This window comes from Lissotriton vulgaris, chromosome 6 (assembly GCF_964263255.1).
Source record: "Lissotriton vulgaris chromosome 6, aLisVul1.2, whole genome shotgun sequence".
Classification (NCBI taxonomy): domain Eukaryota; kingdom Metazoa; phylum Chordata; class Amphibia; order Caudata; family Salamandridae; genus Lissotriton; species Lissotriton vulgaris.
The window spans coordinates 1092536702-1092551591 of NC_141694.1; positions in this window are offsets into that span (position 1 = coordinate 1092536702).

Sequence of the window (14890 nt, forward strand, 5' to 3'; positions counted from 1 at the left end):
CCCCATGAAGGATGTTGAGTGTTGAGGGGTCGGTGTCTGGCGGGGGCACTAAAAAGCCTTGGCAAAAGCAACCCATGCAGGGATACTCACCACAAGCAGGAGAGTCAGGGCCGGCCCAGAGCAATCAGGGGAACCAAAGAAGACGTAGTTGACCCTCCACAGGATCCGCAGATCGAAGACACTGGAGTCGCAGGAGAACCTTGTGCAGCTTTACAAAACAACAGGCCACAGAGCACACAGTGTGATGTGGTTGAAGATCTTTGCAGGAGAAGTTGCCAGAGGTTGGGGCTACTTGGATCCCAATGCACTTGCAAATTGGAAAGAGGGGACCCCTACAACCTAGTGGCTTGCTAATCGTAGGGAATGTACTTACATGAGTTGGGAAGGAAAAGTAGCAATTATTGTTTGTTTCATTTTTATATCTTTTTTTCCATATCGGATAACACAACGCGTTTCGGCCTGACTGATATTGGAATCAACCAATATCAGTGCTATATATTTCCTGCTCAAACCTCTTCATTATTAAAAACATCAGAACCTCCGTTCTAAGAAATAACTGGAACCTACTCCACAGGATACCTAAGTAAAGAACTTGTTATACACTTGTCTGTGTGTAAAAAACGAAATGACGGTCACCTGATGAAGGCCTCAGGCCGAAACGCGTTGTGTTCTATTCTACCGCATTTTGCCTTCATATAATTCTCCATCGACCGAACATATCGTACAACACACTTTTTTTGTATTTAACTGTGTATTGTTGTATGTCTTTTTCACAATAGGTATTGTATGTTATTTATTGTCACTGGTATGAACTATAATGGTTACTCTATAAAATAAGTGAAACCCAAAATTTAAAAAAAAAAAAAATAGAAACACAAAACTCTGTTATCCGATATGGAAAAAAAGATATAAAAATGAAACAAACAATAAGAAAAATAAAATAATCATATATTTTGCATACATTACTGTCTAAGCGAATTATTATTGTCAATGTAATGATTATGTAAAACTGAGGTTGTAACAAGGGCACTAAGATTATCAACTGGTTTGCTACTTTTTCCTTCCCAGCCCAATGCACTTGCTGCAGAATTGCCAACAAGCATTTGCACCTGCAAAAGTATGTGGTGCACAGAGGTTTGTGTATTGTAGCCCCCAAGAGGGATTTTGGCCTCCAACTGGGTGAGAGGGCAGCTCTGGCCTAGAAGGATGTAGAAACCCACCTTATGTGTTGTTGAACCGTAGGAACTCGGGATCAGCAGACCAGTCAGCAGTGTTGCAATGCCTGCGAATGAAGGTGAGTGACTCCTTCACTCCAAGGCAGAATATCTTCAAGGGTCTTGGATGCTCCACAGGCCCTGCTCGGATTTTGTATGGTGCACAGGCACAGGCGTAGAAGCAGACTGAAAGGGAGAAGAAGTCAGGGCCAAACGAAGTCCAGCGAAGTCCAGAGTACCCAGGCGGTAGAAGTGCAGTGGTTTCAGTTCTGAATCTTGTCCACAACGAATCTAGGGACCTACACCCAGGTAAGCCCTTACGTACCCTAAGGAGAGGGTTGGGAAGATTCAGGGGACCCTCACAGGGGAGGGTCTGGACAGGGGGAGGTTACTTCCATGTCCTTTGTCCAGTTTCGCACCAGAGTGGGAACCAACTACTCCCAGGATTAGTTTGAACTGGACTATGCACATGGACACCAAATGTGCCCCTGATGCAGACTTTCAGGCGCTGGCAAGTGCACCCACCCAGCCCTAATACACGAAATGCCATCAGGATACCTATTGTTCTGCCTTCCCCTACTCGAGCTGGGGTCAGCAGCAGGAGGGCAGAAACCTGTCTCTAGTCGGCAGCAACCATTTTGTGCTGTCCGGGACTAGAGGGCTGATACCGGGAACGGGAAACATCCTTTACTCCACATGAGTTAAAACTCATGTCATTACCCTGCATTTTTTATTCTGCAAAAACTTTTACAACGCAGGGCTTAACACCGCAAACCATTACAACACATTCCCCAATACAACGCCCCGGTGGAGTTGGAGTAGTAAATTGCATTGTAATGGACAATGCATGGTAAGGGATTGCGTTGTCAAAGTTTTTGCGGACTAAAAACATTGGGTAATGGTATGCGTTGTTCATGCATGCTAAGTATAGTGTCCTATTCACCGGAACCTGAAAGCCTAACAGAAAGCTCTCCCGGTGAGTGGAATCATACCTCCCACTCTGGTAACGGTGTGGGGGGGGGTATGATTCTAATATGTTTGACAAGAAACATGATAGGGTTCATTGCAGCCGTTTTCCAGACGGTTATTGCTCTGTCACTTAATGCCCCTCTATATTTGTATATGGCTGCTTCACTGACAACCCGGGAGAATGGACTCCGTAGGCTGCAGGGGCATCCTGCTCGTGCAGGGGTATTGTCACACTTAGAACCAAGCATCCTGCCCTCAGGATAGTAAAGGCATGCTATAGGGGTGTGTTAGATTTGGGGGTCTCTAGTTGGCAGAGGTAGGTACCTTTGACCAACGAAGGACCCATGCGTCTAGTCAGGGTAAGGGGCTACACTTCTAAAATAACCCCTGCTCACCCCCTTGGTAGCTTGGCACGAGCATAAAGGCTTATCTCAGAGGCAGTGAGTTAAGCATTTGTGAACACCTACAGTAATACAGATGGACACCACAAAGGTTGTATATCAAAAACAAGTATTTATATATAGACTTAACACAAGACCATAAACAACAAAAATCCACAATACTGTACTTTAGAATGGTAGAAATAGCTTAGTTCACTTTAGATGGTAAATGCGACACTTTACGTTCAATGTACCTTTGGATGCGTAACGCCATACAGCAAAAGAGTTGCAGGGAAGGTGATGCTTCGGTTCCTTACACGCAAGAACGGGGATGCGTCGGTTCCTTACTGGAGGGGAGGTGATGCGTCGGTTCTTCTCCGCATGGGGAGGTGATGCATCGGTTTCTTATTGCACTTCTATGGCGATGCGACCAGCAATGCCGCGATGACGATCCGGTGCGATGCAACAAAAATGGCGTCTTCTTCTTGATGCGACAACGAAGGGGCGATGCGTGCATGCCCGACAGCCGACTGCGAATCTTCGGAGCCGCGACAGGCCCTGCAACATGCTTCTCTGGCAATGCGACATCTTCTGCTGCAACAGCGAAACTGTTCTCCGGTGATGTTTGGCGCTCCCGCTGATGCAATAGCGACAGTGGCAGCGGCGACACCCTTACTCAGTGATGCGACAACAGCGGCTGCGGTGGCGACACGCTTCTTCTTCGCGAGTCGTACTTCCAGCTCCCTGCGAAACACTTCTCCTCCGTGAGTAGCGCTTCCTGCTCCCTAGGAGGCCTAGCACAGCAGCAGGCACTTCAAATTCCCAGCAAGGGAATTCAGAGGAGCTGGTTGGTGAAGTCTGTTATCCCAGAGACTTCAGCAGGAGGCAAGCTCTATTTCCAAGCCCTTGGAGATCTTCTACAAGATGATGAAAGTTGCACAAAGTAATTTCTCCTTTCTTTGGCAGTCAGGCAACCACTGCAGGCCAATCTCCCAAACAGTAGGTTCTTCTTATTTCCCTGAAGTGATCTAATGTTCTGGGTCCCCTCTTTCAAACACCAAAATCCTTTGTCTCTGAAGGCAGAGAGTGTATGTGCCTAGTCCAAACCAGTTCTGTGCAGTCCTAGAGCACTTTGTTTACAGGACTCCTTCTCTTCCTTTGACAGGGTAGGCCAGGGACATCAGACGCACCACAGGATGTGAAGCCCGCATTGTGGACTGTGCTCCCCTTCCCCCACTCTACATGCAGATGGGTGCATTCACCCATGTGCTGACTCACCCTGTCTCCTGGAATCCCCCAGCCCGTCACTCAAACTCCAGACAAGGAATACATAACCTAGCAGAGGCAACCTTGGATAGTTAGGCAAGAAAATACCTACTTCCTAAAAGTGGTATTTTCAAACACAGAATGTTAAAACCAACTTCACTAAAAGATGTATTTTATCATCTTGAGTTCAGGAATACTACACTCGAATTTCTACCTAGTTCCCTGAGTCAGTTAGGATTATAACATATTATAATCAAACTGCTGGTTCTGGCCTATGGGAAACAGGTAGCCTTGCAATAGTGAAAAATGAAAATGGCTATAATTCGCTATTAGGACATGCCACATAGATCAGGGCGTGTCCTACCTTTTACCTACAATGCACCCTGCCCTTGGGCCTACTATAGGGGTGACTAATATGCAGAAAAGGGAAGGTTTAGGGGCTGGCAAGTGGGTGCACCTGCCAGTCTATGTGGCAGCTGCAGACTGCACACATGTTCTGCAATGGCAGACCTGAGACACACTTTACAGGCTGCTTCTGTGGGTGGAACAATCAGTGATGCAAGCCCACCAGCAGCATGTGATTTACAAGCCCTGGGCACATGCAGTGCACTGTACTAGGGTCTGACGAGTAAACCACGTAAGCCAATCATCAAGTCACTAATCCATACATCAATTTACCATAGGGAGCCCTTGCACTGTGGCACTGATTAGCGCTGGCATAGTGCCCAAAGCATCTATAACTAACAAAAACATATGAGGCAAAAGCAAAAAAAGGAAGGGAGACCCGCACCAATGGTGCCAGGTTTAAAAGGGTGACTTATAGGTTTTAAGTGCAGTGACCCTTAGATATAGTAAATCTAAATATTTTGTAAGTGGTGCATGCACCAACTTACACAGGCTTCAATTGCAGGCCTTTAGTTCCATTTTGAATGGTCTCTTATGGGTGACCTCTGGGGTACCTATGCCCTGGGTACTTGGGTACCATGTACTAGGGACTGACAAGGATACCCCAGTATCCAATCTGGGGTGTACATACACAACATTTTTAGGAGAAAGCAGATAGACTGGGGTCCTGATTAGCAGGATCCCGGTCAGACTAGTCAAAAACAATATCACATCACGCAAAAAGTGAAGGTAACCATAAGAAGCAGATCCTACTTTCCTACAAAGTATATTAAATGGATTTTTTTCGTTATCTATACAATTCTAAACTAAAAAAATATATCAAAGAAGTGGTCAAACAGTACAGGCACATCAGCCCTGTTGCCGGAGTGTGCTCTTCTTTAGGTGTGTGTGTGCCTGTGATTGACCATGCAAAATGCCGTCCCTCAGTGCAAGCAACTTAATGTACGGTTGACACATTTTGTATGCTGTGGTGAGGGAAAGTAAAATATGGGTGGCAATTGAACAGACCAACAGATGAAATGGGCGGACACAAAAACCTAATATTATATATGTTTTGGAAGAAGTGATGCTGGGTAGACGGCTAACACTGTTTCTAGGCCAAACCTACGAAGACAATTGTTGGACCCGGCCCGTTGGGTAGGTTCACCCCTAGACTTTTTGCTTTTTTCCTAGCCTGTTTATGGAACCTGGTGTTAGGGATTTTAGGCCTCTGCGCACTTTTTCACTGTGGTACAGTGTAAAGTGCTTGAGCTCTCTGTATGTGTGGTGAGTGACCTGCCCTCCCATAGGAATGAATAGGGAATATGTATGCCCATGGTAGTTCCTGATGTGTGGGGAGTGCAGGGGCGAGTTTGGTATGTATGAACTCGTGAGAGTGAATGCTGCAAAATGATGTATGCGACATGACTGTGTCTAGTCTGGAAGTATTACTTTTGGAAGTTGGCATGTTTGTGTAAGTTGGTGCTCGCGTGTGATTGGCTGGTGAGCCTGGCCCAGAGTGCCTGGGCCTGCTTGTGGATTAACTGTCTGGTTTGAGGATGACAGGGGCTAGAGAGCCCAGGAGGTTGTCTGAAGTCAGCCCATGGATGAAAGGCAGCATCTGCTGCCAGGGAAGTGGGAGGAGATGGCACCTGATAGTGAAGGGCTGTGCCTGCCTAACTACAAAGCTGGCTCCACCTCCCGCTGGGCGACTGACACCTCTGCCCCTGATACTGAAGGGACTTCCCTATAACCAGTTCTAGCTGGTTCTCACACTGCCTGCTTCAAAGGACTTCAAAGGACTTCAAAGGCTTTTCTGTGTATAAGAAGGGCTGTGCCCCCTTCCAAAATGTTCTTGTTTCTAACTTGAATCTGCCAGGGGCATGCTGCTGCTGGGGCTCAGGGGGATCCCTGGGCCCTGCCCAGCTCCTGGACATCTGATGGACTGCTGGGGGACTCTTCCTGGCTGTCCCCCTGCCTGGCTGCATCTTTGAGGACTTTTGCTGGACTTTGTTCTGCCCTGGAGACCTTAACCTGTGATGCTGAGACCCTTCTTGATGCAGGGGTCGTTCCTGTGGGCTTGTCTATGCCCCTAACCCCCTGAGAGCGCTCCTTGTCAAATTACGGGCGTTTTTAGCGTCTCACGCCCGATGCGTGAGACTTGGCAGGTGCCTACCCTGCGATGTTGCCCGTATGTGGATTATCGATCCTGCGAGTGCCCACCTCGCTTATTTTGGATTTATTGTCCTCTGGCAGGTGCCTACCCTGCCAGGGACCTTGCCGCGATATTCTTTTTTTTCCACGAGGGAGCCCACTCCTCGGGAAACTGTGCCTGCGCCTGCCTGTCTAAGGAAAGGGCCGCCGCGCTGCCCGCGGCGAACCGGAAGTACCTGGCCGGCCGGCCAATCCCTTCGCGGCCGGCCGGAAGTCCCGCCCCACAGCCTGGGAGGCGGGAGAAAGGAGAGAAGCATGGCGGCGGGTCGGCCGGGCTCCCGTGAGCTGAGGGAGCCCGGCGGCATCTGAGGCGGAGCGGAGCGGTAGCGGAGGGGGCGCGAGGCACATTGTCGGTGCCTGCCCCCGCCGCGGAGAGAAGACCGGCGAGAGGAGCGGAGCGGAGGGGGCGCGAGGCACATTGTCGGTGCCTGCCCCCACCGCGAGTTAGGGAGAGCCGCCCGCTGCAGCCGAGAGAGCGCCGGAGCCCCTGCCTGCAGAACAGCCCGGTGAGTTAAGAGGGCTGGGGGGGGCTCCGTGATGTGGCTGGCGGTGCCGGTAGAGGCACCAGGGCAAGAGCGGTCCCGTGTGACAGTGGACCGCTCCGACGTGGCGAAGAGTGGTGCGGGAAGGGCGGCCCCGGTTGGCAGCGGGTCGCCCCAACGTTGGGTAGAGCCCTGAGAGGCTACCCGCCCCATTTCATGTTTGCGAGGCGCAGAGTCAGGGCAGCCCTGATTGGCAGCGGGTCGCCCCAACGTAGTTTAAAGCCCAGAGAGGCCCAGGGGCCATGTGTGTGATGTCGAGCCCGAGAGGGGGGCTCCAACGACCCGCCGTCATTTTAAAGAGCCTGCTAGGCTCAGGGGCATTTTCTGTGGCCAGAGCCTGAGAGCTCCAACGCTGGGGGCATGTGTTGCGACAGAGCGTGTGTTGCTCCAACCCTGGCGCAGTTTGTCTGGGGGCTAGTGAGAGCCCCCAGCCGCAGTGTTGATGATTTTCCCAGCTGCCCAGCAATTAGTGGGCGGCTGCACCGTTTAGGCGCAATTTCAAGAGAGTCCCTGTGTGGGACAGAGAGGGCACAGTGGTGCCAGGCCTTCACAGCTGTGCAGCACTTAGTGCCAGCTGCTACGTTTAGGCATTTTGTACTTTGAGACTGGCGCTGCATGGCAGCGCACCCTGATATTGAGACTCAGGGCATCTGAGCCCCAACAAGGCCAGTTGGCCTAGGGACTGCCACAGGTAGTGGCTTATGTAGTGTTGGCACAATGTGATTTCTATGCTTTTTAATAGTTATTGCTAATGTGAGTTTTTGCGCTATTGATTTATTATGCACCTCTGAATGTTTTAGGCATCAGGTGTCTTTCTTTCCATGCGCTGCACCTCTGAATGTTTAGTCATCATGTGTCTTCTTGCGCTGCACCCCTGAATGTATTTTATTGCATCATGTGCTTTATCTATTACTCCTCTGAATGTAGGTTATTGCATCATGGGTAATGTGTTCTTTTCCTAGACCCCTAAACGCTGAGTGATACTTAGGTGGTTGTCTTTTCTACTCCTCTGAATGTAGGTTTATTGCATCATGAGTAATGTATTCGTTCTTAGACCCCTAAATGCTGTGTGATACTTAGGTGGTTCTTCTTTCTTAGTACAGGTGGTCCTAGTAAGGTCCTGGTTCCTGTTACCAGTGGTTACTGGTTGTTATCTTTGATTATTATTTTATGTTACATTTATTCTTTATTCTAGAAGTGATTTTATATTCTACATTTTATCTAGAAGTACTATATCTGAATATGACAGTGGCCCATGTGGCCCTGTCTGGTGTACATAATCCCTGTGAATATTGCCCGTGCCAGTTGGCACAATGTATATGTGTGATTTTATCTGATATGTTTTTACAATACAAAAGTTATTTTTATAATAACCTTGTGTGGAGTCTCTTTTGTGGTGTGCCTAGTATGTTGTTGCTGTTGTGCGCTGGCGCAAATGCTTTACACATTGCCTCCGAGTTTAGCCTTACTGCTTGAGCCAAGCTACCAAGGGGGTGAGCAGAGGTTATCTTGGCGTGTGACTTTCTTGCCCTGACTAGAATGGTGGTTTCTGCCTGGCTTTGGCGTCAGCCTTAGCCTACCAGAAATAGCCAGTTCTAACATTGTTGGTCAGCGGTGCGGATTTGGACTTGTGTTTGCGCAGTGCCATAGCGACAACTGGCTACATCACAAAACTCTGCAATTGTTTTTTTTTCAGATAGTCACATGTATGGTATTATTGTTTTTGATTTTTTTCCTCAAGAGTGTCACTTTCAAATGTGTTTCTGCACTTTATGTTTAGTGGCAGATGAGAGAAAGTGACAGGGCGGGACGCCATTAGAGGAGGGAGGTTCCCATAGATTAGGAATCCCTTGCTGGGTCCAGTGTCCAATCCCAAATCCTGTCCCTGTGTGGGTAGATGGAAGAGAGGGAGTGTGAGGAGAAATGACTGGCTCAGGAGGGTGGTTGTTCCCTGAGTGTAGTGTGTGTGTCTGGATTCCCCAGTGTGGTAGGATCCAGTGGTGGCAGCTTTAATGTGTCCAGTGTGTTAATTCCCATTCCCCGCTCCCAGAGTTTGGTACCTGTGTCACGTGTGGTCAGGTTGAGTGATCAGGGGTGGTAGAAACTGCCTTACCAGTCCGAGGGGGGGAGTGTGCGAATGAGTGATGTGCTGAACTGGAGGAGTTGGTGTGAGTTTTTTTTTAAGGAGCTTGCACGTGAGGTGTACCTCTGGTGGTGTGCAGGAGGTCCTGCAGAGGCACTGGACAAGAAGGTGGATGTCTGGCGGTGTGCTAGATGTCTTGCAGAGGCATTAGGGAGTGGTTCCAAAAGGAGTGGCTTGTGTATCTGATGATCCTGTGAAGGGGAAGAGGTTCATGTGTAACCCAGCTAGGTCCCAGTAGTATGGTAGGGGTGTAGGGGCTCACGCCCTGTCTCAGTGGAGGCGGAGTGAGTGTGGGACGGTGTGTCCCACGTTGGCCTGAAACCCTATCTCAAGGCCTGGAGGGTTCCCTAAGGGAGCGCCAGGTCAGGGGCCTAAGCTGTACATAGGTCATTTGAGGAGGATCTTCCTGTGTCTAGAGGACGGGGAGTGTCTGTAACCAGAACTCCGGCGGTCCTAGTGTTGGGCAGTATCGCTCCTAGTGGAGGGTGCAGAAGTCCTGTCTCGCTGAGCATTTGACCGTCTAGAGTGCTTGACCATTTGTGGGGCCTCTGGAGGTCGTTCCCCGAGGAGGGGGGAAAGCCAGGTTGGGGTGTGGCCTGACCTGGAAGGAGTACTGGAGGAAAGTGTGTCACTGATACGCCGCTGGCGTGTGCTCTGTCTAGCCTGGGACATACTGAGAATCACCCTGTGATAGGGAGTACTGAAGGAGAGTGTGTCGCTGATACGCCGCTGGCGTGTGCTCTGTCTAGCCTGAGACATACTGGAAGGGGGTGCAGAGGGACGGTGTCCTTACTTCTGACCCCGGTGCAACCTGAGGGTTTAGATCTTAGGTTGGGAGATTAGGAAACTTCTAGGTCAAGAGGAATCTCTACCAAAGTGGATCAGCTGAAGAGACTGAGGGGGCTGCCCTTGCTGTGTGTTCTGGGGCTCACCTGCAGTTTGTTGTTTTCACTAAGGTAGAGGAAAGGGGGCTTTGCTGTGTGCTGTGTCCCCCCACCTGCTTGAAGAGGAACTGTGCTGTGTGCTTTGTACCTCAGAAGTGAAATAGTTTCCAGGTGGTAGACCAGTGATGGAGTGAGGTCCTGATCTGGTAGGAGAATTGTGTTCTGGTGAAGTGCTTTTCTGTGAGGGTGCGGAAACCCAGAAGTAGAGGTAGGGTGGGGCATTCTTGCCCGTGACCTCTGGTCAGCCTGAGGGTATGGTCCCTAGGTTGTTGGATCAGTGGTAGTTGTAGCTACACTGAGAGAGAGAGTGGAGAATGGCTATTGTGTGCCAGGGGTTACTACCCCCCACTCTGTGGATTAGTTAGGACCAGTGATTTGGATGGCCTATGGCCTGGTCTTGGCTGTGGATGACTAGGGAGTACCAGTGGGGTATCCTAGTTGTGTCAGAGAGTTATTGTTTGGAGGAAACCATGTAGGTCCAGAGTGGCGAAAAACCGGAGGGTGTCCCTGCCATGCGGGCCCGTGTCCTTGTTTTGTCGCCCAAAGCAAGGAAGCCCATCAGTGGAGTGATTGGTCTACCCTGCGTTTTGGCTGGAAGGGGGTTGTGTTGGACCAGGCCCGTTGGGCAGGTTCACCCCTAGACTTTTTGCTTTTTTCCTAGCCTGTTTATGGAACCTGGTGTTGGGGATTTTAGGCCTCTGCACACTTTTTCACTGTGGTACAGTGTAAAGTGCTTGAGCTCTCTGTATGTGTGGTGAGTGACCTGCCCTCCCATAGGAATGAATAGGGAATATGTATGCCCATGGTAGTTCCTGGTGTGTGGGGAGTGCAGGGGCGAGTTTGGTATGTATGAACTCGTGAGAGTGAATGCTGCAAAATGATGTATGCGGCATGACTGTGTCTAGTCTGGAAGTACTACTTTTGGAAGTTGGCATATTTGTGTAAGGTGGTGCTGGCGTGTGATTGGCTGGTGAGCCTGGCCCAGAGTGCCTGGGCCTGCTTGTGGATTGACTGTCTGGTTTGAGGATGACAGGGGATAGAGAGCCCAGGAGGTTGTCTGAAGTCAGCCCATGGATGAAAGGCAGCATCTGCTGCCAGGGAAGTGGGAGGAGATGGCACCTGATAGTGAAGGGCTGTGCCTGCCTAACTACAAAGCTGGCTCCACCTCCCGCTGGGCGACTGACACCTCTGTCCCTGATACTGAAGGGACTTCCCTATAACCAGTTCTAGCTGGTTCTCACACTGCCTGCTTCAAAGGACTTCAAAGGACTTCAAAGGCTTTTCTGTGTATAAGAAGGGGCTGTGCCCCCTTCCAAAATGTTCTTGTTTCTAACTTGAATCTGCCAGGGGCATGCTGCTGCTGGGGCTCAGGGGAATCCCTGGGCCCTGCCCTGCTCCTGGACATCTGATGGACTGCTGGGGGACTCTTCCTGGCTGTCCCCCTGCCTGGCTGCATCTTTGAGGACTTTTGCTGGACTTTGTTCTGCCCTGGAGACCTTAACCTGTGATGCTGAGACCCTTCTTGATGCAGGGGTGATTCCTGTGGGCTTGTCTATGCCCCTAGCGCCTTGAGAGCGCTCCTTGTCATATCACGGGCGTTTTTAGCGTCTCTCGCCCGATGCGTGAGACTTGGCAGGTGCCTACCCTGCGATGTTGCCCGTATGTGGATTATCGATCCTGCGAGTGCCCACCTTGCTTATTTTGGATTTATTGTCCTCTGGCAGGTGCCTACCCTGCCAGGGACCTTGCCGCGATATTATTTATTTTCCACGAGGGAGCCCACTCCCCGGGAAACTGTGCCTGCGCCTGCCTGTCTAAGGAAAGGGCTGCCGCGCTGCCCGCGGCGACCCGGAAGTACCTGGCCGGCCGGCCAATCCCTTCGCGGCCGGCCGGAAGTCCCGCCCCGCAGCCGGGGAGGCGGGAGAAAGGAGAGAAGCATGGCGGCGGGTCAGCCGGGCTCCCGTGAGCTGAGGGAGCCCGGCGGCATCTGAGGCGGAGCGGAGCGGTAGCGGAGGGGGCGCGAGGCACATTGTCGGTGCCTGCCCCCGCCGCGGAGAGAAGACCGGCGAGAGGAGCGGAGCAGAGGGGGCGCGAGGCACATTGTCGGTGCCTGCCCCCACCGCGAGTGAGGGAGAGCCGCCCGCTGCAGCTGAGAGAGCGCCGGAGCCCCTGCCTGCAGAACAGCCCGGTGAGTTAGGAGGGCTGGGGGGGCTCCGTGATGTGGCTGGCGGTGCCGGTAGAGGCACCAGGGCAAGAGCGGTCCCGTGTGACAGTGGACCGCTCCGACGTGGCTAAGAGTGGTGCGGGAAGGGCGGCCCCGGTTGGCAGCGGGTTGCCCCAACGTTGGGTAGAGCCCTGAGAGGCTACCCGCCCCATTTCATGTTTGCGAGGCGCAGAGTCAGGGCGGCCCTGATTGGCAGCGGGTCGCCCCAACGTAGTTTAAAGCCCAGAGAGGCCCAGGGGCCATGTGTGTGATGTCGAGCCCCAGAGGGGGGGCTCCAATGACCCCGCCGTCATTTTCAAGAGCCTGCTAGGCTCAGGGGGCATTTTCTGTGGCCAGAGCCTGAGAGCTCCAACGCTGGGGGCATGTGTTGCGACAGAGCCTGTGTTGCTCCAACCCTGGCGCAGTTTGTCTAGGGGCTAGTGAGAGCCCCCAGCCGCAGTGTTGATGATTTTCCCAGCTGCCCAGCAATTAGTGGGCGGCTGCACCGTTTAGGCGCAATTTCAAGAGAGTCCCTGTGTGGGACAGAGAGGGCACAGTGGTGCCAGGCCTTCACAGCTGTGCAGCACTTAGTGCCAGCTGCTACGTTTAGGCATTTTGTACTTTGAGACTGGCGCTGCATGGCAGCGCTCCCTGATATTGAGACTCAGGGCATCTGAGCCCCAACAAGGCCAGTTGGCCTAGTGACTGCCACAGGTAGTGGCTTATTTAATGTTGGCGCAATGTGATTTCTATGCTTTTTAATAGTTATTGCTAATGTGAGTTTTTGCGCTATTGATTTATTATGCACCTCTGAATGTTTTAGGCATCAGGTGTCTTTCTTTCCATGCGCTGCACCTCTGAATGTTTAGTCATCATGTGTCTTCTTGCGCTGCACCCCTGAATGTATTTTATTGCATCATGTGCTTTATCTATTACTCCTCTGAATGTAGGTTATTGCATCATGGGTAATGTGTTCTTTTCCTAGACCCCTAAACGCTGAGTGATACTTAGGTGGTTGTCTTTTCTACTCCTCTGAATGTAGGTTTATTGCATCATGAGTAATGTATTCGTTCTTAGACCCCTAAATGCTGTGTGATACTTAGGTGGTTCTTCTTTCTTAGTACAGGTGGTCCTAGTAAGGTCCTCGTTCCTGTTACCAGTGGTTACTGGTTGTTATCTTTGATTATTATTTTATGTTACATTCATTCTTTATTCTAGAAGTGATTTTACATTCTACATTTTATCTAGAAGTACTATATCTGAATATGACAGTGGCCCATGTGGCCCTGTCTGGTGTACATAATCCCTGTGAATATTGCCCGTGCCAGTTGGCACAATGTATATGTGTGATTTTATCTGATATGTTTTTACAATACAAAAGTTATTTTTATAATAACCTTGTGTGGAGTCTCTTTTGTGGTGTGCCTAGTATGTTGTTGCTGTTGTGCGCTGGCGCAAATGCTTTACACATTGCCTCCGAGTTTAGCCTTACTGCTTGAGCCAAGCTACCAAGGGGGTGAGCAGAGGTTATCTTGGCGTGTGACTTCCTTGCCCTGACTAGAATGGTGGTTTCTGCCTGGCTTTGGCGTCAGCCTTAGCCTACCAGAAATAGCCAGTTCTAACATTGTTGGTCAGCGGTGCGGATTTGGACTTGTGTTTGCGCAGTGCCATAGCGACAACTGGCTACATCACAAAACTCTGCAATTGTTTTTTTTTCAGATAGTCACATGTATGGGATTATTGTTTTTGATTTTTTTCCTAAAGAGTGTCACTTTCAAATGTGTTTCTGCACTTTATGTTTAGTGGCAGATGAGAGAAAGTGACAGGGCGGGACGCCATTAGAGGGGGGAGGTTCCCATAGATTAGGAATCCCTTGCTGGGTCCATTGTCCAATCCCAAATCCTGTCCCTGTGTGGGTGTTGAAAATGAGCCCATAATTCTATCGATGCCCAGGCCGCTGGCGCAAACCGCCTCTTAGTTCCCATGTTGAATAATTACCAAATAAAGAGACGGGCGCTGGAAGCAGGAATCAAGAACAGAGTTTAATTCTCATGAGGAGAGCCAGTCATTTCGGACAGGAAACACAGTGTCTTTCGGGAGGTGCTCTAACAAGTGAGCTGAGACTCTTGCTTTTATACCTTACAAAACACTTGATAGTACAATCAGGACAGTATGACGCAAAAGAAAGACATCCCTATAATCCTCGTGTCAATCCTACCCCACATATGTTCACAATGGGGACCCTTGACCTGCTGATAAGAGGGGAGGGCAATCACGCAGCTGAGTGTTCCGTAGGATGTGTACGCCTGATCATAGCCCCGGGGGTGGGGTGGCTAGGATCAATAGTGGATCCTTTGAAGAGGAGTGACTTCATACAATAAGGGCAGTAAATGGTATCTCCTGGCTCAGGCGATGGCCTCGGACATGTGTGGTCAGCCGGACTCGGGGGAAGGGGTCATCAAAGGAGTGGTATTCATGCCGCGTGGACAATCGAGCGCGGAGGGAAGGCTCGTCAACAGAGGGGTATTCATGGAAGGAAAGGAGGTGTTGGTCAGGCGCGGCCGTGACTCTCAAGGACAGGGCCTTGCAGAAGAAGAAGGTTTATGACTTGCCCATGTGAGGAGAAGGGAG